Raw genomic sequence first — 25,644 nt, 5'->3', positions numbered from 1 at the left:
GGACAATCCAAAGGAATATTAAAGAGCTCATTTAACTACTAGTCATATGTCTAAATATCCTTTATATCCTCCACCAAAGGGTAATTCAGGGCAGGATGAAGAGAGGATGGCAGAAAGCTAAGAGGCACAAGTGAGCTTTCTGAGAGACTGAAAAATGTTCTACTTCTTGAATGTGATGGCTGGTTATATGAGGGAATACATTTATCAAAACTCAAACTATACACTTAAAAATGGGTACCTTTAGTCATACCAATAATGTTTATTTTTATTTAAAAACAGAACAATCTGTCTTCTGGTCCTGACCAAGATGGAGTAATAAACACAACTCTCTCCCACCATTACAACTAAAAACTCTGGACAAAATACAAAATACTCTGAACATTAAATAACAGCAGGCAGATTGGGGAGAGCAGTGAAAAACAACAAATAAGATGATGGTGAGTATCGGCTTGTTTTTTCTCCTTCATTTCCTGGTTTTGACACAAGGGTAGGCCAAATAGGCATACTGTATAGTAGGCACAACCAGCAAAAGCTGAAACAAGTGCATCTTCTTGGCCAGAGGACTAAGGCAAAAGGCTCCTGGAGGTGGGGAGAATACTTTTTTCCTTTTTCCCTTGTTTCTTTCTCCCAGCCCTGCCCTGAGGCCAGTCCCAGCCATGTAACTACACTACTGCAGACCACAGAAAACCCCAAGAGAAAACAGACTGCTCTGAACACAGGAACCAGGAAGACGAACCCCGGTGTGGAAAAAAAAAAAGAGTGTGGGAGAATCCCTATTATTTTCTTTTCTTTTTTTCTCTTGCCACTTCACCTCAAGGCATGACAGGCAGGAAACTAAAACTGAGAGAACTCCGTGCATCTGGCTAGAGGAATGAAGGAAAGGGCCACTGGGAGATAAGAGTGTAGAGGAAATCACTGAAAGGAGAGACGGAGAAGTAGATTCCTAATTCTGTGTATGAACCAAGTCCTGGGCTCACATGTAAGCTATACATGTGTGGAACACAGCCAAAGAATAGGAGAGGCTTCCAGAACCAGAACCAGAACTATGATATAAACCACTGCCCAAATCCTAGATCAACCTAAGTGGGAATGGGAGGGGCAAACTCAATATAGCAAAGACTTTGAAAACTGAACAGATAATGGAACCAAATCTGTACATAAAGTGAGAAAGAACTTTCAGGTAGAACCTAACTGGGTTGACTTATTTACTAAAACAAAAGATCCTCACCACTCTCTAAAGGATTTTAAGAGGACGCAGAATCTCACACAACATTCCAAACATCCAGGACAGAATCTGAAATTACCAAAGCAAGAACAACAAAAATCTGATCAATTATCAACAGAGAAGACAATTATTTGATTCTGACCCCAAGATGACCCAGATATTAGAATTATCAGACAAAGACTTTTAAAGCAGCTGTTAAAAACATGATACATTGGGTAAGGGTGAACATCTTAAAATGAATGAAAGAAATTCTTAGGAAAGAAGCTCAAATTATAAAAAAGAACCAAATGGAAAACTTTAGAACTAAAAAACCCTAAGATCACTCGATGGGCTCAACAGCAGAAAGGAGATGACAGCAGTCAGTGAACTTAAAGATATGTCAATAACAATAAAATTGTGTGTGTGTGTGTGTATGTATGTATGTATATATATATATATATATATATATACACACACAAAAATAAGAAGTCTCAGGGCCCTGTGGGATAATATCAAAAGCTATCAGCCTAGACTTCTATACTCAGTCAAAGTATAGTTCAGGAATGAAGACAAGGATACTCTCAGACAAAAGAAAACCAAGAGAACTCATTGCCAGCAGACCTGCTCTAAAGGAAATGCTAAAAGTTCTTCAGACAGAAAGCAAATGGTACCAGAGGGTAACCTGGAATTTCAAGAAACAAGGAAGAGCAACAGAAATGGTAAATGAGTAAATATCATAGACTATTCTTCTCTTCTTATGTTTCTGAAATATATACAAAACTGTTGAAACCAAAAATTATAACATGTCATGGTAAGGTGAAGGGTTAGATGTAACACATATGACAACGACAGTATAAAGGGACTGATAGAAAGGTCATCTATATAGCTATAAGGTTTCTATGTTTCACTTGGAGTGGTAAAGTATCGACTCTAAGTAGACTGTGAAGAGTGAAATATTTATATTATAATCCTTAGAGCAACCACTTAAAAAGAAAAAAATGAGAGATGGCTAAAAACACCAATAGAGATTGATCATTTTGTGTGATACTAGCTTTTGGTTTAAAGTATATGTATGTATTAAAAGTCCAATGAAATATCCAACTATTTTCATTTAATTAAGACCTTAAAAATCAGAAACAGATGTTGACCTTTATCAAATGCTGTTACAATATCAAAGGAAATGATCACATTGTTGATCTTTTTTAAACCTATTAATGAGATAAATTATGTTAACATAATTTCTAATAATAAGCCATTCTTGGGGGGAAAAAAAACACCAATAGATACATGAAGTAGAATATTTTCAAAATCCAATCCAAAAGAAAGCAGAAAAGGAGGACCAAAGAGAAAAATAATTTAAAAGACCAAAATTCAACCACATCAATAATTACATTAAATGTAAAAAGTGAAGGAAAAAAACCCACTTAAAAGACAGATAACTATACAAATACCAAATTATTACGCTGTATACCTGAAACTGATGTCATATGTCAATTATACCTTAATTTTTAAAAAAGAAATCTTTATGCTGCTAAATAAGAGACAGAGAGCTTAGTTTTTTTTTTAAAGGCAAAACTATATGTTGTTTATAACAACTCATTTTCCAATATAATGACACATAGAGACTAAAAGTAAAAGGATGAAAAAAGACATATCATGCAAAACACTAATCAAACAAAAGCTGCAGGGGCTATATTTCTCAAAGTAAACTTCAAAACAAGAAAATTTACCAGTGATAAAAAAAAAAACCTCACAATGGAAAGGTCAAGTTACTAAGAAAACATGCACTTAACAACAAAGCCTCATAATAAATAAAGCAAAAACTGTTAAAAATGAAAGAAAAACAGACAAATTCACAATTATACTTGGAGATTTCAATGCTCCTCTCTCAGTAATCCATTTAACAAGGAGACAGACTATTCCGAAAATAAACCATCTTCTATCAAATAACCCAAGGGCCAACAAGGAAGTCTTGAAGAAAATTAGAAAACAACCTGAACTGAAGAAAATGAAAATACAACACATCAAAATTTGTAAAATGTAACTGTTAAGGAGGAAATTTATTCTACTAAATGCTTACATAAGAAATGTAGAAAGATAAATGCTTTTTTTTTTAAAAAAAAAAAAGCAAACTATATCTAAAGCAAGCAGAAGAAATAATACAAAGAGAAGTCAATAAAACTGAAGATAGAAAACCAAGAGAAAATAAATGAAACCAAAACTAGTACTAAAGATCAACAGAACTCTAGCAAAGACTAACCAAGAGAAAAGAGACCCAAATGACCAGGAATTCACAATGTAGATAAAACAGACCAATTTTCTTAAAAGTCACTAACTACTAAAATTCACTGAAGAAGAAATGGATAATATGAACATCCCTATATCTATTAAACAAACTGAATGAGTATTTAAAATCTCTGCACAAAGAAAACTCAAGACCCAAATAGTTTCACTGGTAAATTCTACTAACCGTTTAATACAGCGGTCCCCAACCTTTTGGGCACTAGGGACCAGTTTTGTGGAAGACAATTTATGGATGGTTCAGGTGGTAATGCTTACCTGCCACTCACCTCCTGCTGTGAGACCTAGTTCCTAACAGGCCGCAGACCCATATCGGACCTGGGGGTTGGGGACCCCTGGTTTAAGGAACCCAAAAATATCAATTCTACACAATCTCTTACAGAAAACAGGAGGAAACACTTCCCAATTCCTATTATAAGACCAGCATCACCCTGATATCAAAATCAGACAAAAAACATTATAAGAAACTACTACATGAGCAAAGATGTAAAACTCCCCAACAAAATATTAGGAAATCAAATCTAGCAATATATCAAAAGAAGGATAATTACACCACAACAAAGTGGGGTTTATCCCAGTATTGCAAAGCTACTTAAACATTCAAAAAAAAATCAGTAAATATAATCATATTAACAGCCTAAATAAAAACTACAAGATTATAACAGTAGGATGCAAAAAAAGCATCTGACAAAATTTGACATCTGGTACTCATAAAAACTCTCAGCAAATTAGGAACAGAAGGGAATTTCCTTAATTTGGTAATCTATTAGAAAAATTACAGCTAAATTACAGAAAATCTCTTAGAAAAACTACAGCTAATAGAAAATCTATTAGAAAAATTACAACTGTTGTGTTAAAAATGACATGATCTATGCAGAAAATTCCATGGACCTACAAAGAAGTTCCTAGAATAAATGAGTTCAGCAAGTTCCAGAATATAAGACCAATATATTTTTTTAAATTTTTATTGCAATATAGTTGATTTACCATGTTGTGTTAGTTTCAGGTGTACAGCAAACTGAAGCAGTTATACATATACATATATCCACTCTTTTTTAGATTCTTATCCCATATATGTGATTACAGAGTACTGAGTAGAGTTTCCTGTGCTATACAGTAGGTCCTTATCAGTTATCTACAGACCAATATTTTTTTAAAAAACAGCTGTATTTTTTTTACATACTAGCAATGAATAAATGGAAATCCAAAAAATTTTAAGTTCCATTTACAACAGCACCAAAATATGAAGTATTTAGGTATAAATTTAACAAACTATGTGAAAGTACACATATGCTGAAAACTGCAAAATACTAGTGAAGGAAATTTTAAAAGACCTAAATAACTGGAGATATGCCATCTTCATGGGTTGGGAGACTCAATGTAGTTAAAATATTAATTCTTCCCAAACTGATCTATAAGATTCAACTCAATACCAATCAAAACCCCAGTGGGATTTTGGGGTAGATATCAACAAGATATTTCTAAAACTTATGGGTTAGCAAGAAAACTAGAATAGCCAAAATAATTTTGAAAGGAACACCACCTGACTTCAAAACATACTTACAAAGGTATAGTACTGGCAAAAGAATAGATACACAGGTCAAAGGAATAGCAGAGAAGCCAGAAATAGATTCATACTAGTATGGCAAAATGATTTTTACGACAGTGCTAATACAATTCAATGGGGGGAAAAATCTTTTCAGCAAACAATACTAGAAGAATTAAGACATCTATCCATCTACATCCATACAGATATATTTTAAATCAACTCTGACCTATACCTCAGACTTCATATAAAATTCGTAATGGATCAGACGTAAATGTAAAACATATGAGTATAAAACTTCTGGGAGAAAAATCTTTGTGACCTTGAGTTAGGCAAATAGTTCTTAGGTACCAGAAGTACAATCTATAAGAAAAACAGATAAACTGGAATTTATCAAAATAAAAAAGACACTTAAGAGAAGGGAAAGACATGCCACAGACTGAGAGAAAACATTTGCAAATCACACATCTGACAAATAATTTGTACCTAGAATACGTATTTCAAAAATCACTTGAAGCCTAACAAGAAAACAAAAACCCAATTCTAAAAATAAGCAAAGCTCTCTTCTAGTTATCGCGGCACAAGACACCCTCTACGAGATGGTGCGGGAAGTCCTGCACGGGAACCAGTGCAAGCACCAGAAGTTTTTGGAGACGGTGGAGCTTCAGATCAGCCTGAAGAACTATGACCCTCAGAAGAACAAGTGCTTCTCAGGCACCCTCAGGCTCAAGTCCACTCCCCGCCCCAAGTTTTCTGTATGTGTTCTGGGGGACCAGTGGCATCGTGATGAGGCCAAGGCTGTGGATATCCCCCACATGGACATCGAGGCCCTGAAGAAATTTAAGAATAAGAAACTGGTCAAGAAGCTGACCAAGAAGTATGATGCCTTTTTGGCTTCAGAGTCTCTGATCTAGCACATCTCACAAATCCTGGGCCCAGGGCTGAATAAGTCTGGCAAGTTCCCTTCCTGGCTAACCCACAATGAGAACATGGTGGCCAAAGTTGATGAAGTGAAGTCCACGATCAAGTACCAGATGAAGAAGGTGCTGTGTCTGGCAGTGGCTGTTGGCCACGTGAAAAATGACAGATGATGAGCTTGTGTACAAAATCCACTTAGCCGTCAACTTCCTGGTGTTGTTGCTCAAGAAAAACCGGCAGATTGTCTGCGCTCTGTACATTAAGAGCACCATGGACAAGCCCCAGCGCCTGTACTAAGGCACAGCTTAATAAACCATACCCCCATATTTATTTTTATCATTAAAAAAAAAAAATAGGGTCTTCCCTGGTGGTGCAGTGGTTGAGAGTCCACCTGCCGATACGGGGGTGACGGGTTCGTGCCCCGGTCCAGGAGGATCCCGCATGCCGTGGAGCGGCTGGGCCCGTGGGCCGTGGCCGCTGAGCCTGCATGTCCGGAGCCTGTGCTCCGCAGCGGAAGAGGCCCATGTGCAGCAAAAATAAATTAATTAATTAATTTAATTAAATAAATAAATAAATAAAATAAAAACAGAACAGACATTTCACCAAAGAAAATCCATACAGAGACATGAAGAAGCACATGAAAGGACGCTCAACATCATTAGTCATTTGGGACACACAAACAGAAGCCACAATGTTATCACCACATGCCAATTAGAATGGTGGGGTAGGGGGAGAAATCTGACAATCCCAAGTGCTGCAGTGTGTGTGGTGCATCTGGAACTCTCATACACTGCTGGTGGGAATGCAAAATAATACAGCCAACAAAAAAAGTTTCAAAGTTTCTTACAAAGATAAACATATACTTAGCACAACCCCAAAATCTCACTATTAGGAACTTACCCAAGTGAAACAAAAACTTATGGTCACCCAAAAACCTGTATGAGGATATTTATAACAGCTTTATTTGTACCTGGCAAAAACTGGGAACAATCTAAATGTTCTGCAACTACGGAATGGATAAACAAATCATGGTACATCCACTGGATGTAATACTACTCAGTAATAAAGAACTACTGATATACACAACAACATGTATGAATCTCAAATGCAAATTCTAAGTGAAAGAAGCTAGACTCAAAAGGCTATATATTGCATGATTCCATTCATATGACAAGGTAGAAAAGGCAAAACTATAGGAATGGTGTATAAATTCCCTGGTTGCCAGGGATTAATGGGGGAGGGGTTGACCAAATGGGGTAGAAGACAGGAGGTTTTTTAGAGGGTGATGATGGAACTGTTCTGTAAGTTCACTCTGGTGGCAGTTACATTCTCTAGGCATTTGTCAAAACTCATGAAATTGTCACCCAAAAGTATAAATTCAGTGTATGCAAACTGAAATATAAATTTAAAATGTAAATTATGAAAGTAATCTAACCTGCACTGGATCCTCTATAATGGAATTCTGACTGTTAAAAGTACAATGATACCTTATAACCCATCAATTACTGGGTATTTGTCTGGAAAAACAAACAAACAAACCCCACAAAAACGCTAATTCAAAAAGATACATGCACCTCAATATTAAGCACAGCATTACCTGCAATTGCCAAGATATGGAAGCAACCTAAGTGTCCATCAACAGATGAACAGATAAAGAAGATGTGGTATATATATGCAATGGAAATTTTGCCATTAGCACCACATGGATGTACTTGGAGGGCATTATGCTAAGTGAAATAAGTCAAAGACAAATACTGTGTGATATCACTTATATGTGGAACCTAAAAAAATACAACAAACTAGTGAATATAACAAAACAGCAGCAGACTCACAGATACAGAGAACAAAATAGTGGTTACCGGTGGGGTCGGGGCAACATAGGGCCAGGAGGTACAAACGACTGGGAGAGGCTACAAGGATGTATTGTACAATATAGGAAATATAGCCAATCTTTTGTAATAACTGTAAATGGGGTGTAACCTTTAAAAACTGTATAAAAGGGCTTCCCTGGTAGCACAGTGGTTAAGAATCCACCTGCCAGTGCAGGGGACACGGGTTTGAGCCCTGGTCCAGGAAGATCCCACGTGCCACAGAGCAACTAAGCCCATGTACTGCAACTACTGAGCCTGCGCTCTAGAGCCCGTGAGCCACAACTACTGAAGCCCGCATGCCTAGAGCCCGTGCTCTGCAACAAGAGAAGCCAATGCAATGAGAAGCCTGGGCACAACAACAAAGAGTAGCCCCCACTCACCGCAACTAGAGAAACACCCGCGCACAGCAACAAAGACCCAACACAGCCAAAAATAAACAAAATAAATTTTAAAAATAAATAAATAATAAACATTGTATTTTTAAAATGTGCAGTGTCAAAAGGGCAATCCTAAACAGAAGAACACAGATGTGAAATTATTTAGTGCCAGGCACTTTATATACATTATTATTTCATTTAATCCTCACATTAATACTTTATGTAAGGTAAGCATTATATACATTTTACAGATGACAGTAGAGAGGTTAAGTGACCTGACCCAAGATAAAACAAGTTTTAACAGGATCTGAATAGATGACATTTATAAAAATTTATACTTCTGGCACCCTTAAAGATTCTTATTTAATTGCTTTAGGTTGGGGACTCGTCAAAGGAGAGAAACCCACCTATGTATGCTACCAAAATTCATAATTAAAATTCACTAATCCATTATTCTAGTGGAAAGTCAACTCAAGCTCTTGGATGAAATAAACAACTCTTCATCGTATTCTTACTCGTCTTCCTCTTTTTTTTTTTTAAGGATATAAACAAACCAAACAAAATCAGTTAATGAGAGAAATCACTATAATTAGAAAATTAATACTACTGGCAGTGATACGTTTAACTTTCAGGACAATAAGGCAATCTAAAATGTCACATCATCTCTAGTTATAAACTCTGAAACAACGGTTTACCCATTCTGGCTACATATTAGAATCTCCTGTGGAACTTTAAAATACCAATACATGGGGCTTCCCTGGTGGCGCAGTGGTTGAGAGTCTGCCTGCCAATGCAGTGGACACGGGTTCAAGCCCTGGTCTGGGAAGATCCCACATGCCACGGAGCAACTAGGCCCATGAGCCACAACTACTGAGCCTGCGCGTCTGGAGCCTGTGCTCCGCAACAAGAGAGCGCGATAGTGAGAGGCCCGCACACCACGATGAAGAGTGGCCCCCGCTTGCCAAAACTAGAAAAAGCCCTCGCACAGAAACGAAGACCCAACACCGCCAAAAATAAAATATATATATATATTGGGCTTCCCTGGTGGCGCAGTGGTTGGGAGTCCACCTGCCGATGCAGGGGACACGGGTTCGTGCCCCAATCCTGGAAGATCCCACATGCCGCGGAGCGGCTGGGCCCGTGAGCCATGGCCGCTGAGCCTGCGCGTCCGGAGCCTGTGCTCCGCCGCGGGAGGGGCCACAGCAGTGAGAGGTCCGCGTACCGCAAAACAAACAAACAAACAACAACAAATATATATATATTAATTAATTTAAAAAGAAAAAATACCAATACATGGACTTCACCTCCAGCAATTCTGATTCAATTGTCTGGAATAGGGCATGGATACATGTATTTTTCACCTCAAGTTCCCCAGATGATAGTAATATGCAGCCAGAATTAGGAACTAATGCTCTAAACAGTTTCCCACTATGGGGGCTCTAAAAAAGTAAAGTGTATATGTAGAACTCTCATATGAATATAGTAGTGTAATATTTTAGTAATTTGAAGAAAATTACATTTTAGGGTTATAGCAGCAGTGTTTGCTTTGAAAATATCTCCAAAGTTCCATTTTTGCATTTTTAAAAAGTGGCACTGAATATGCCAACTGTCCCAGCTGAAACTTTATGCACTGTCATCCTCTATCATTTGATCAAATGATTCTCAACTTTGGTAGCACATTAGAATCACCTGAGCTTTTAAAAAACTGATGTGTGGGCTTCCCTGGTGGCGCAGTGGTTGCGAGTCCGCCTGCCGATGCCAGCGGACACGGGTTCCTGACCCGGTCCGGGAAGATCCCACATGCCACGGAGTGGCTAGGCCCGTGAGCCTGTGCTCCGCAACGGGAGATGCCACGACAGTGAGAGGCCCGCGTACCGCCAAAAAAAAAAAAATGATGTGCAGGTCACATCCCAGGCCAAATACATCAGAAGTGAGATGGGGGAGGAGAGGTGGAGGAGGGGACTGGGTACGAAAGGGAAGAACCTGGGCATTACCATATGCATTCCAATATGCAGCCGAGGTGGAGAACCACAGTTCTAGATGTACGTATGTATGCAGACAGGCCCAAATTCAAAAGAGTATGACAGTCTCTCCTGGTAGATCAACCAAGCTGCTGAATGACACTCCTAGGATTAGTACAGTGGGGAGGCAACTATTTTTTGAAAAATCTCAGCAGACAACCTTCTTATTTTAGGGGAAAGCTAAATATTAGATGAATGGATTTTACAATATTAAAGAGTAGCCTATTAAAGATGAACCAGCAAAAAAAAAAAAAAAAACATTTTTAACCCAATTAACATACACACACTTCCAAAGCCTAGATTTTATTTATCTCAGAATTTGATCTGAAATAGAATTAAATAGATTCCGTCTCAAAACTCAGTTTGACAATTTTCCTACACAAGAATGGGCTCATTCCAGTGCAGGGGACACAGGTTTGATCTCTGGTCGAGGAACTAAGATCCCACATACTGCACGACAACTAAGCCTGCATGCCACAACTACTGAGCCCATGCGCCTCAACTAGAAAGCCCGCATGCCGCAACTAGAGAGAGAACCCTCACGCCACAACTAAAGAGGAGCCCACGTGCCGCGACTAAGACCCAACGTGGCCAAAAAAATAATAAATTTTTTAATAAATTAAAAAAACATAAAATAAAAAATTTTTTTAAAAGAATGGGCTCATCCTTCTATATTATGTTTCTATCTAGCTTAATCTGAGCTTCTTAAGAGAGCTGCTGGTGATCCAAATTTTATAGACTATTAATGTGCCTTTTTAAAGCAATATTAGAAACCCAAAAGCCATAAAGTACAAAAACGTCTGTATAGAATTATTTGCAACACCTACAATAAAAGGTAAATAAGCAAACATACACGTCCACAAAAGACAAATAATCCAACAAAACTGGGCAGTTTATGAGTTCAGCCAAAGAATACAACTGGCTGAAAAACAAGAAAATATCCAACCTCCATAATACAACGACTGTTTTTAATCTGCCACAATGGCTAAGATCTTAAAAACTGGTAATATCCGGAAACAAAGGTGTGGGGAACTGGCCCACAACATGTTAGTGAGATGGCAACTCTCTTAAAACCTTTGTGAGAATAGTTTAGCAGAACTGATCAAAACTTAAAATGCACTTGACCTAGGACCTAGAAATTCCACTTTTAGGAACATAGCCAAAAGAAATCTACAAGTGTAAAAGGGTAAGAATAAGAAATTTCACATGCACATTATTTGGAAAAGCAATAAAGCAAAGACAACCTATATTTTCCCAAGAGGAAACTGCCTATAAATTATGCTGTAGCCATACTTAAAATATTATGCAGCAATTTAAAACACAAAAAGATAATAGATCTGTGTGCACTGGAATGGAAGTGAAAAGAGCAAGTTACTGAGCAATGTACAATATTCCATTTTTGTGTTTAGAAAAAGAAAAGTAAATTTGTATGACATATTGAATGTGCACTTTAAAAGGTTTAGAAAGCTGTCCTTGAGAATTATATCCCCAGGGACTGGTTTGGGAATAGGGTAAAAATTTTTTTCTATTTTATAATCATATGAATAGAAATTTAAAATGTTACTTTTACAATAATTAACAGTAGTATAGGCCTTGCTACTTCAAAATGTGGTCCACAAAATCTCAATCACCCTAATCTCAAAGGCTTAGTTAGGAATGCAGAATCCTAGATCCCAATCCACATCTACTGAATGTTCATTTCAACCAGCCCCTCAAAAGTTCCTGAGGTGACATGTACACACATTAAAGTCTGAGAAGCACTGGTACAGACTATAGGAAGCAACATCTGAGATGGTCACACTAACCGTAAAAAGTTTCATTTCCAAACTCTCAGATTTAATTAAATCTTGATTTCCTTCTAAGAAATGATCATGTATAATTCAGGTGTAATTTGCCTTCCCTTTAAAGGTATATAAGAATGCTGATAGCTTTATACTAAGAATCACTAAATGGCTGCAATATAATTAACAGTCAATGACATACAATAAATCCTTTAGGTATCCAAAGTTCATACAGTACTACATACAAAATGGAAGAGTAGTATCTTGTCACCAAAAGATGCTCTTGACTTTGATCAATCAGGATTAGGTGCCAGGAATAGAAACCACTAGATATTCTGAGCAAAGGGAGAGTTAATAAGAGAGCAATTGGGTGCTTAATAGTTTTAATGACTGGAGGAATGGGGCTGTAAGGCTACGTCTGTCTATAAGAATGACACCAGAACACTACACAACTGAATCACAAGGGACTCTCTCCACCTTAAGCCACCAATGGAACCACTAAATTCAAGAACAGCAGATAACTGTGATCCAAAGGAATCAGAAAGTCACCACTGCCACTGCCACAACTGCCACTATATAACCATGAAGAAAGGTGATGTACACAAGAGTCTAGCTTCTGCCTTTGCTACAAATGCCTCTTGATAACACAGAAAGTGAAGAATGAACAATGAAATGATGCATTTCCGCTACTGCAGAAAAATCTCACACTTTCACAACCCAGAAAAAAGGGGGGGGGATGGGGACAGAAAAGGGAAGAAAGGGCTTCCCTGGTGGTGCAGTGGTTGAGAGTCCGCCTGCTGATGCAGGGAACTCGGGTTCGTGCCCTGGTCCGGGAAGATCCCACATGCCGCGGAGCGGCTGGGCCCGTGAGCCATGGCCGTTGAGCCTGCGTGTCCAGAGCCTGTGCTCCGCAACAGGAGAGGCCACAACAGTGAGAGGCCCGCGTACTGGGGAAAAAAAAAAAGGGGGGGGGGAAGATAGACGAACCCCCTTCACACCTCACATATGTATCTAATTGCCAGCAACTATCTCACATCTAAAACCCTAAACGCAAAATAGTCTGAGAAATAAAGTTTTTGGCTTTCTAGCCCAACAATACAGAGAGGTAATTAGGAGGACTGAGGAAGACCATCTCACAGAATTCTCAGATGGCTTAAAAGCTATATTCACAAAAAGAATTTACAACTAAACAACACTAATCCTCAAAGTTTCCAGTTTTGAATATTTACTTCTAAGCTACCATCAGCAGAAGGAAGGTAAAAGAAAAAAAGGGGGAAATGTTGAGTGTAACGAAGATGCTTCCTGGATATTATTTTAGCAAGAAGTTCATACTTTACTCACTACCCTCGGGGATTATTTAAAATAAAATTTAACACCAACAAGTTTTGACCAACTATTTGTAATTCTGTAGATCCATGATACTTAACTTGAAATTTTGCTGATATATGCATTTGAACTATAAATTTAATCCTGATGTACCAAAAGTTGTTAATGAATGCACCTAGTCAACTACCCATCAATAACATTTCAAATTTGGCTTTGTTCTTCTTCACCTTGCCCTTCAAATGCCTTGTAGGTGTTATATGAAGGAAATTACTTCCTTCTATATCATGTCAAATTTGAAAGGTCAAAGATCTCACCTCTAGAGAATGTCAAGAGTTTAATCAGAATAAGAGAAATAAAATGTTTCTGTAAATGGAAGGAAGGTTACTAAACTGTGTATAATCATTTAATCTTCTGCAAAAATTCAACTGCAAACCAAAGGGGTTGGGTGATGGAACAGATATATTTACATAAACAGTAGAAGCAGTATGTAAAACTTCTATTTTACAACAGAAAAACCAACTCATGTAAATAGCAGTATATACTTTAGCATTTAGTTGAACAAGAGCCAAGTCACCTCCAACAATCATAACTCTAGTTTTAAACCTTCACCATTACGTGAGGCCTCATTCAGGCAAAATCTGGGGGGAGTCTCAGTCTCCTAACTGGCTATTCCTTGAGTGGAGGGAAAAAAATCCTATAGATAAAAAGGGTAAGAACTAAAAGGTAGGGCCAAGAATCAGGTAACTCCAATTCCAAACTATCTTGGCATAACGGAGCTAATCTAAACCACAAATAAAGATTCTATATAGACCACCTTATGTTATTTTACTATTTTTGTGATAGTTCAGAATCGTGAGAAATAATTAAGGTCATTTAGCAACCTTGAGTTATCTACTCACATTCTCACCTCTGGATTCCAATGGTCAAGCCCAAAGTATTAGCAATCCACATGGCTATTGTGGCACATACTGAAAATGTTCCACCACACAACCAAAACATCTGAGTGGCTTTCATGTACTGTCACTTCACCTTAACACTACCACCAGACATCTCCAAACTACCTAAAGATGGCATACAAAAATTAGTTCTGTAAAGTGAACTGAATATTGTTAAGAAGTCTTGTATGTAGTTACTTCTTCTTCTGGAGGCACTTAGAAAAAGAGATACCTATACATTCCCAACTACTACTTTTTTTTTTTAAACAGTATTTGACCTAGTACTTTTAACTGTATCTTTTAACTAATATCCTTCCTTTCCCAACATGGCAACTCGAAATACCTATTGATAACTGGTAGGATTCTGATTAGCAACTGACTGACTACATTTTACTTATTCATACTCTATACATGTATATGTGGTACACAAAATTTTGTACACTATAAACATAAGTGAGATTATTTGAAAATCATAGTGCTTTAGAGAACAAACGTATGGACTCCAAGGGGGGAAGCAGGGGTGGGATGAATTGGGAGATTGGGATTGACATATATACACTATTGATACTATGTATAAAATAGATAACTAATGAGAACCTACTGTATAGCTCAGGGAACTCTACTTAGTGCTCTGTGGTGACCTAAATGGGAAGGAAATCGAAAAAAGAGGGGATACATGTATACGTATAGCTGATTCACTCTGCTGCACAGTAGAAACTAGAACAACATTGTAAGGTAACTACACTCCAGTAAAAATTATTTTAAAATAATAAAAATTAAAAAAAGAAAATCAGGGACTTCCCTGGTGGCGCAGTGGTTAAGAGTCCGCCTGCCAATGCAGGGGACACAGGTTCGAGCCCTGGTCCGGGAAGATCCCACATGCCGCGGAGCAACTAAGCCCGTGCACCACAGCTACTGAGCCTGCGCTCTAGAGTCCATGAGCCACAACTCCTGAGCCCACGAGCCACAACTCCTGAAGCCCACATGCCCGTGCTCCACAACGGGAGAAGCCATCGCAAAGAGAAGCCCGTGCACAGCAGCAAAGAGTAGCCCCTGCTCACCGCAACTGGAGGGGGCCCGCGCGCAGCAACGAAGACCCAACGCAGCTAAAAATAAATAAATAAATTTATAAAAAAAGAAAGAAAGAAAATCATAGTGCTTATATTTTAAAAGTGTGAAAGTTTTACTTAAGTAAATTTATATCTTACAAATGCTTTTCTAATAAAAACTACTTGAAAATAAAGTGATTGTAAATGTCTTTAAAGATCAAAAAGTAGTCATAAATCCAAATGATCTTGAAATGGACAAAAATATACTCCTGTATCATTTAAAGAAAGTTTTATAACCAAGCTGTAACAGGCCACATACATCCCCAGTACATTCTCTTGCCAATTATTCTCAAAATTCACAGCTCAATGGTTAAGAATAATGAACAAGGCACATGTGGCACATACAACTGGAATCTTTCTTCATGAAGGCTTGGACTAAGAACACTTTTACATATATTTGCAGAAGGGATTTTAAAGAATGAAGGTATCACTAAATGTGGACCTTTAAGGATGGGATTGCACTGAATCACTGTTAAATTGTTAAAAATTTAGTGGATGTACACAGTTTTAGAAGCTAATGGTAACCTCAAGGTTTAACAACCATCTTTGCCACATCCCAGTTGCTAATCATTTCCAATCCTTTGAGGAAACCATTTTAAATTCTTTTAGCTGTTTCTTCTGGTATTTATTTTTATCCTAAATAATATCCTTATGCTCAGATAGTTACTATCTTTCCATTTTACAGATTATCTATCACCTTCCTTGTGAAAGTTGAAGATTTAGCACTCCTACATGTACCCACTCCCAAATCATCCTTATATTATTTTATCATAGTTTTTATTCAAGCCACTATCCATTGTTTTTAACAATCAACTAATAGGAACTCCGAGAGGGGAGGGAAGGGAATTACCAAAGCAGTATTAAAAGTTTATTTCCCAAAGCTTTAAAAGGACACAAGTCTTCCAGTTGAAAGGGTCCAATATGATCAGAAGATTCACGTTTATACATCTCTTCAGAACACAAAGGATAAAGAGAAAAGGCTGAAACTTTTTTAAAAAGTTATCAAGAAATGGGAAGCAGACTGGTCATTTATTAGCAACAGTGAATGCAGAAGGCAGTATCTTTCATATGCATTCCAGTCCGGAAGTTTCCTGGCTGGCCAATCTAGCAACCAAGATTAAAGGCAAACTGAAGACATTATCAGAGTCACAATGAGCAATATCCTACAAAAAGTTATGTGGGAGTTAAATTAAGAATGTAGTCCAGCAAAATGAGACTAAATCAAGAAAAAAGACATAAATCTAAGAAACAGGGGCAGAAGTGTAATGTAAAAGTTCGTGATTGATGGCTATACAAGAGGCCTAGTGGGAAAGGCATCCTGATTAGAAGAACAAAATGGAGGACTCCAGGAGAAATGTAAATACAATCCAAGCGTAAACTGGACTACTTGGACTGTCACTAAATGATATCACCATAAAAACAAACATTACTCAATGGTGTCACTTTAAAAATCAAGCTATGAGCAAACTAAGACTTCGTTATGATCACAAGGCAAAGGAACTTTGATAACATAAAAGTATAGGTAGCATAAACTGCAATCCTCAAAGGTGCAAAAAGGAAGAGGAAAGAGATAATGCCAAAGGGTGATGGAAAGAAAAAGGTGTATTAATTAAAATTATAAATGTAATCATTTGAAGACATAATAGGTCTTTACTTTTTTATTTGCTACCATATGCAAGTATTACTCTCTTTTTTTAAAATCACAAATTACAGATTGGAGAAAAGAGCTACAATAACTATCATATATTAAGAACTAACTAAGTGGCTTCCCTGGTGGCGCAGTACACAAGAATCCGCCTGCCAGTGCAGGGGACATGGGTTCGAGCCCTGGTCTGGGAAGATCCCACATGCCACAGAGCGACTAAGCCCATGCGCAGCAACTACTGAGCCTGTGCTCTAGAGCCCGTGAGCCACAACTACTGAGCCCATGCGCCTAGAGCCTATGGTCTGCAACAAGAGAAGCCACCACAATGAGAAGCCCATGCACCACAACGAAGAGTAGCCCCCACTCGCTGCAACTAGAGAAAGCCCGTGTGCAGCAACGAAGACCCAATGCAACCAAAAATTAAAAATAAATAAATAAAATTTTTTAAAAAGTTTAAGAGCTAAGAATAGGCACAAAGGATATGAAAAGGCAATTCAGAGGAATGTTCAATTGAAACAACCAAGTAATATTTTCCTTATCAGACTAATGAAAATTTTAGGATTCTTAATAGTGTCAGAAAGAGTATAGAGAAAATGATAGTTCACACACTGTTAGTATAAACTCTGTAACCATTTTTGAAAACATTCAGTCGTACTTATAAAAACGGTAAATGTCTATACCCAAAGGCCAGCAAGCTCCCATCCAAGGTTAGGTTGGGTCAAGAAAGGAAAAGGAAGGAAAGGAAAGGAAGGAGGCACACAGTAGAGAATGAACAAAACGTCCAATAAGGTCATATTAGAAAATACTGTACAATCGTTAATTCCATAGTATACCACTGAAGGAAGAAATAGCAACTTTCAGAATAAAGTGAGATTGGAAAACAAGTGGGGAAGAGTGCAAATACAGCTATTTTTCTTCTAAAATAAAACATTTCAATTGTAGATTAAAGTTTATTGACATAAGCATAAGAAAGCACCACTTTTAAAAAAAATCAAATCTTAGCATGATATAGTTTCCATCTTTACCCTCTTACTAAGAGTTCCTTTTCATAAAGACAGAGATTAACCAGACTTTTGTAAAGATATCACCAACATGCATTTTAAGAAGGTGAAAACTAAAAAGCAGAAGTTACTTTTGAAATGTCAACAGTGGCAGTCAGGATTAGAACATACCTAGGTCTCTAAAATTCAGAACTATTTTGCTTTATACTGAGTTGGACTGCTAGATCTGACCATTTTGAAGAAAACTATAGATTCATGACTAATATTCATTTTAATATGCCATGCGATAAGATAAAAAATAATTTGTGATTTATTTAGACCATGAAATTTACCTAAAATACTTTTGAAAGAAGGTGCTAAATATGCAAGTTTAAAAAAGTTAACCAAAAAGGTTTCAAAGACCAAAATAACGGGGGGGGGGGGGGGGGTGCTGGGAGGAGGGCATCTTAAAATACACCAAAACATCTTGTCTTAAACATTATTGAGCCAGGGCTTCCCTGGTGGCGCAGTGGTTGAGAGTCCGCCTGCCAATGCAGGGGACACGGGTTCGTGACCCGGTCCGGGAAGATCCCACATGCCGCAGAGCAGCTGGGCCCGTGAGCCATGGCCGCTGGGCCTGTGCGTCCGGAGCCTGTGCTCCGCAACGGGAGAGGCCACAACAGTGAGAGTCCCGCGTATCACAAAAAAAACAAAACAAAACAAAACACTATTGAGCCAAAATATCGGTACTACGGTTTACCATGGAACTTCACTTCAAAGTACATTTCCACATTCAAGCAACAGTAGACTAGATCTCTTCAATATAGTATATAGAGTTTATTCAAGTAACTATTATCATCAGTTTTGGGCCAGAATTTAGGCTATAAGTATCTAAGATTTTAGGTTTTACAGTCATTTTGAAAACCCAGCATTTTGAAAACCAAATACCAACTTTTATCTGCTTCTTCATTTGGGAAGCCTTGAGAAGCACTGTATTAACCTATTAGAAAAACAAAACCTCTTTCTTTTAGAAGCACAACAGCAAAGAAAATGATGCAAATACCTGCATCATTCAGCTATCCCTATAAAATCTCACTTTACAGCCAATACTAGAGTAATAAATAAGCAATCCAACATTTTACCATACTATATATAAAGCTTTCATTTCTTTTTCTTCATATGTTTGCATTGTACTGCCTAAGGTCTTAAAACCTGCCTGTGATTTAGGTCTTAGGATTCAGCTCTCTCATTCTAACCCAGTATTTACAAAAAAAAAAAAAGCCAGGAATTGCTATTACAACTGCTATCATTTGGCAAGTAAATGGATCCAAATATCTAAGTAAATGCTACGAATATTTAAATAAAAATCCTTAAGTTTCCTTATATAAGTTAAAGAACGACCTGGAAGATTTAGATTATTTCCATCAAAACAGAATCAGATATATAACATTAATATATAAATATACACACATGGCCAGATCAATCTATCTTTCCTGCTTCTTCTCCCAGTTTTATAAATGTGATCCTTATGCAGCCAAAAATAAATAAAATAAATAATAAATCTTTTTTAAAAACTAATAATAAATGTGATCATCTGTCATCATAGTTTCTGAAAAATCAACCAGGTCCATGAATCAAGCAAATATCATAAATATCCTCCATTTAATCACTTCTTCTATTATTCAGCATTTTTTTAAAAGATAGTGGCAAATACCAATTTACTTCGTTGCCTGAGTGCCAAGTAAGCTTCTGGTTTAAACAATAAAACTGTGCCCTTTGTAAATAGATATGTCAAATTTGTCATGTCAGAAGAGGCTTTCCATAAAGATTCACAGGATAGACAGTATGCCCTTAAATAATTAGGTATTCGCTGCCAATACGTGCTCACACATATGTGTTTAATGATCCTTTAATAACTTGTCTTTGGAATGATTCTGTCCTACCTTTGCTGCTGCAGCCCTCCTGTCCTTTGCATCACTGAATTCATACTTCTGGAAGTACCCAATATGCACTGTAACAGACAGATGGACAGATCAATGGGCCACAGCGACAAAGGCCAGAGAGACAGACTTGACAAAAATTAAAATCAAGGTATATAAAGGGGAGGGAGGAACCAGAAAACATATCTACCTATATTCTATAGTAAAATACCTGAACTTCGGATCTGCAACCCTCTCATCCACATACCAAATAAATTATTATTGATTTCCATTTTATTCTTCTCTCAACTAGAAATAGTACCACTGCCATAGGCAAAATAACCAGTATTTTTAATACCATCAGCAGTTACAGATACAGCAGGCATTTCTGTAACCATGCCACACGATTTCTTCAAATAGAGGTTGCTCTTTAATACACAAGAAACTATCACATCCAAAGAAGACTTTCTAAGACAAAATTAAAATGGCAACTATTACACACAGAAAATTTCTATTGCAGTGTCAAGGTCTATGTGATTATAGTATACTACTGGGAATCACTGAATGAAAGTCACATTTCAGCATTTTATCATTCTGTATTTTCCTGTTTTTCTATGTAAAAATGTTTGCTCACACCACATCTAGATTAATTTGGGGGCTTAAAAGAATGTATTAGTGCCATTTAGGCCAATTTCCAAGATAGAGTAAAACATCTATACACAAAACTACCAACAGTATCTTTAAAAGCCATGTAGAGTCCTCCTGCTAGCTCAAATCCATTCAAATGAGTATTCACACTTCAAGAGGCTTCCAAAAGTTATTTTTTGAAAAGTACCTTTATATCTCAAAATGCTGGCTTGGCTTAAGCTTCATCAAAAACTTACATCTATGTATGTCATTTTAATTTAATCAAATATTTTATGTTGCATGCATCTAAAATAATACAGAGCCAAGCTACATGTTTAAGAAACACTGAGGGAAAATGTTTCCCCTTCTACTTCCAGGGGATCTAACCATTTACATATTTCTTATTGTAACCCCTCAAAAACATGAGCGGGTAATGAGTAATGATAATCAAATGTAATGCATAATCTCTGACTAAATTCTAGACTAGAAGAAGAAAAGCTATGAAAGACAACTGGGAAAATGTGATATGTATATTAGATTTTTTTTCTATGAAAACTTTATTCAGATACAATTCATATACCATAAAACTCACTTTCAAAATGTGTGATTCAGTGGTTTTGATTATATTCAGAGTTGTGACACATAGTTGTGTTAACCATTAATTTTAGAACATTTCATCACCCCAGAAAGAAACCCCATACCCATTTGCAGTCCCTCCCCATTCTCCCCTTTCCCCACCCAGTCTCTATTTTTTGTCTCTATGGATTTGCCTATTCTGGACATGTCCTATAAATAGCATCATACAGTATGAGGTCTATTGTGACTGGTTAATTCTGTCATTTAGTTTTACTTATCTAGGAAGGCCAACAAGCTGATAGCTTGCCATGGACATCAAATAGGTCTGTTTTACTGGGGGAATGGAGAGGAACTATTAATTCAGAAGGTTAGTTTAAAGGAAGGCTGCTTAAAGCTTCAGCTACATTATAACATGAGGAAAGACAATTTATTAAAGCTAAATAACTGATACAAAGTCACAGAGCTGATAAAAGGCAAAGTTGGAACTAAACTTAGTTCTATATGATGCCAAAGACTTAACCACTGAACTATTTTATCTCCTAATAAAATAATCCACCAATTCTCACTGACGCTACCCTCCTAACACCTTGAATACCTCTCCCACCTCTCCATTCCTGCCTTGCTAACCTCATCATATATTTCTTGCTCAGATTATTGTAATACATTTCTCACTACTCTCCCTGCTTCCTAATATCATCCTGTTCTCATTTACTCCCTATACTGCCAACAAAGTGGTTCTTCTCAACACTAATCCTGTATTAAAAGTTTATAGTTGTTTCAACTGGCCCCATCTCATTTAGCACTATGCTAAAGCCTTTCACAAACTGCCTACCTGTCTAGCCCCAGCTCCTACCACACTACTTTCCAATAATTTTAGCAATCTTTTCAATTCCTTATTGTTCATTCAACAACCTAGACCATTAATAGCTTCTGGCTTTGTACATTCCATTAATCTTCCTCCTCTGCCTGGAATGCCATCTCCAACCCCATCTGCCTAGTGAGTTACTATTCATTTTTCAAAACCTAGCTTCAGACCCACTTCCACCAGGATCTGTCAGTCCTTCCCAGAGAACAGCACTAACATTCCTTCTCTGACCTTGTAAATTTACTGTTGTACATATCACTGTATTATAATTTACTTAGACAAGCCTCCTTAAAGAGTTGTCCAGTATCTGTATTCCCCCAGCACAGTGTAGCCACTAAAAAAATACTAGGTAAAAAATCAATCAAATACTCAACTTATATACTGTTCTCTAATTAAACTGAAGCATTATTTTTAGGATCCCATTAACCTCAGAAATTCATAAAATAATCATGATATTTAGGGTCTTAAATGGAGGATAAAAATCAGGTTAGGGGAACTGTGGAGGTTCTACTTTTAAGAGAAAAGTATTAAGAATAAAGATAGTAATAGTAGTGATAACCTCTGAGGGAGGGAATCAGGTAGTTAAGATATTAAGGTGGGAGATTTTCTACTTTTTTATCTTTTGTACTTTTTGAATTTTGAGCCAAGAAAATATATGCATAGTCAAACAAAAGTTTTTTAATCCTAAAAAAAAAAAGTATCAAGTCTTAGAATACTAAGGCTGTTTCAATTTTTTTTTAATCAGAGGTTATGGAGGAGAGTTCAGTCATTTTGGCCCCAGCATGCAACGTATTTCTGTATTTTGTTTTGGTTACACAGAATGAAAACCCTGATTCACAAAGATATGAAATTTGCATGGCCATTTCAGAATATTCTTCACTTAAACTGATCCAGAAGCTTAAAAAAAGGCAGTAGAAAACAGTTTATTCAGAGTTGACTTGTTAACGCTGTCTAGCAACTGCCTTTATTTTTATAAATGCTGAGTCAGAGGAAATATGCAGAACTCAAAACCCCAAAACTATTAATAGTAGAGACACATCAAGATGAGTTATCTATCCACTTGTTACTGCAAAACCTGCCAATGTCTGCAATGAGGGTATGAACAAACATCTGCATCTGCCTGAATCCAAAATACCAGTTCATAATAATCTTCACTCAACAACCCATAAGAAGTGAAGCAGAAGCTTTATTCTGGATTCTGCACACACAAAAAACGTTAGCCTGGATATAGGCTATTACACATTGGTAATCTCCAATACGATAAATAGTTCTTTAAAACTTATAGAAAGGCTATCATGAGGAAGGGTTAGAAGCAGGTAGGTTCAAGTAAAAAGCTACAGAGAGACAGATATTAACACCTGGAAAAACTCAAAATCAGAGCTGTTCAAACATGAAATGCGCTCCCTTCTAGAGTGGCTGTGGGAGTTTAAGTCACTGCGGAGGTTCAAGAATAGGCTTAAGCTACTCTTAACCCTAAAAGGGATCACTTAACGGGGAGGTGGTATACTTGGTAAGTTGTTGGCCAACATAACCTTTAAAGATCCTTTTCATCCTTGTTAGTCTTACTCTATGTGAATCAAAAATTGTGTTGACTTCGACATGAAACAAGTATCAGGCAAGTTTACTGTCATCCTTCATTCTTTAGCTATTGTTTACGTATTATGCTTGCATTCCTAAGGGTGCCTAGAGGATTTTTGTGAATTTTAAAGTCCTATTTTCACCCTTTTGACTTTACAGTTGCATGGAATGCAACATTATAAATCAAGCTTCAAGTACTCATATATTTCAAGGACCCAGTGTTAACTACATTGATGCAATGTGAATTGAGATGATTATAGAAAACAGACAAAATGTTTAGGGCCAATGAAATGAATTATTAGATTTAAAAAGTCAGTTAGACTGGTAAGTAATATATATACTCTCTTTTCAAAGGAATACTACTTCCATATTAAATGAGTTTAAATAGTAAGTTATCAGTAATACACTCCTCTAAGAACGTCACAAAAGAAATATTTTCTCATTATTGAACAAAATAAGTCAAGTCAGCTTATCTCCCTTTAAATATATAAAGCATTTGTTATCCAGCGCATCCATAACAATTTCACAATGCTATTCTCCCAGAATCTCTTGGTGCTTCTGTCAAGAGAATGCTGACTTTGTGGACCACTGGTCTCAGTTTGTAATTTCATACATAAATCACAAATAAATTTTACATTATATATACATTCTATAACATCCATCAAATATGTAGAATTAATGTTAAAACTTTGTTTTTAAGTGCTTAATTTGGACTAGAAAACAGTAAATGTTATAAATAGCAATTTTGGCTTGAAATTTTCTTGAAGGTGGTATATATGTAGGCTGGAAAGTTTAAATGGGGCTTGTAAATAGTAGACTTCTGCCTCTATATCACTCTGGTTTATTATTTATTTGGATTCATAAGCAACAGCACTGAAGTCACAGAACAGAGCCCATTGACTCACTCTGTACAAGTCAGTCTCCTGGTGCATACAAAGCTGGAGACAGAAAGGTAGAACAGGTCTGGAGAGACAAACAGAAAATACGCAGCACACAAGACAATAACATTCATATATGTTTTATTTATATTTAATGATATAAAATACTGAGTTCTGACCCTAGCCATGAAAGCCTAGGCAAGTTACTCAATTCCTCTAAGTCTCCATTTCCTTATCTATAAAATAGTAAAAATACCATCTACTTCAGAGAAGAGTTGTGATAACTAACATCCCCTTAAATAACTGGTTAAGAACAAAAAATGGAAAATGTATCAGAGAAAGAGAGAAGAGTTAATTCAGTGAAGTCAACAGAAGAGGAATGTGAACAATTCACAAATTAAAAACATAGGGATAGTACCAAGACTTATTTTTATCAATAATAAAATCAATAAGAAAACTCATTCATATTCAATTTTGACTCTTCAAATCAATGTTTATCAGCTATGGTCCAAGACCTGTGCTGGCCAATGAGAATACCAAAATTAATACACTGATCCTACCTTCAAGGATTTTCAGGGTCTATTTAGCAAGAGAATAATAGAGATTATTTTTAAAATAGGAGTCTATACAAAATCCTGAGACCCACTCAAAGGGAAAGATTCAAAGAAGAAATGATGTTTAAGGTGAGCCATGAAGTATTAATGAGTTTATCAGGGGAAAAGCATTTGAAACAAAGGAAAAAGCCTTACAAAGGCACAAAGAAAAATTTCAGAGGGACTATCACTATTTTGCTATCTCAAGATGATTGTAAAGAAATGACAGATAAGGTAGCCAAAGGTCGAATTATGAAAAGTCTGATCTATCATGCTTAGAATCTTTTCTCCTAATCTGCATCCTCTGGTAACCTAGTTACTGGAACCTCCTAGGCTCAGAATCCCTAGGCTTAGTAGGTTCCTCATAAGCACCATTTCCTGTCCCATTCCTACTGCTTATCATGATTGGTAAAGATTTGGTATACTTTCTCAGGCCTTAAACTTAGACCAAGTATGAACATTTCTGACACTGTCATAAACTGAACAGGATGACCACTCAGGGGAAAAAAAGGAGACATTCAGCATTTCCTGAAAAATCTGTGGCGACCACACTACACTCACAAGGCCCCATTTTCCATCAATATCACCCTTTTC

The 25,644-nt window shown here is 36.9% G+C and overlaps 1 protein-coding gene and 1 pseudogene across 1 annotated transcript in view; one reads left to right on the top strand and one right to left on the bottom strand.

The window, feature by feature from the left end:
• ARIH1 (ariadne RBR E3 ubiquitin protein ligase 1) overlaps positions 1-25,644 on the bottom strand; it is a 117,249-nt gene that overhangs the window by 76,235 nt on the left and 15,370 nt on the right. The window lies entirely within an intron of this gene.
• Positions 5,736-6,266, top strand: LOC136119366 (large ribosomal subunit protein uL1 pseudogene; annotated as a pseudogene).

This window comes from Phocoena phocoena, chromosome 2 (assembly GCF_963924675.1).
Source record: "Phocoena phocoena chromosome 2, mPhoPho1.1, whole genome shotgun sequence".
In the NCBI taxonomy this organism is placed as follows: Eukaryota; Metazoa; Chordata; class Mammalia; order Artiodactyla; family Phocoenidae; genus Phocoena; species Phocoena phocoena.
The sequence above is the reverse complement of the archived record's forward strand: the minus strand, read 5'-3'. Positions and strand labels throughout refer to the sequence as shown.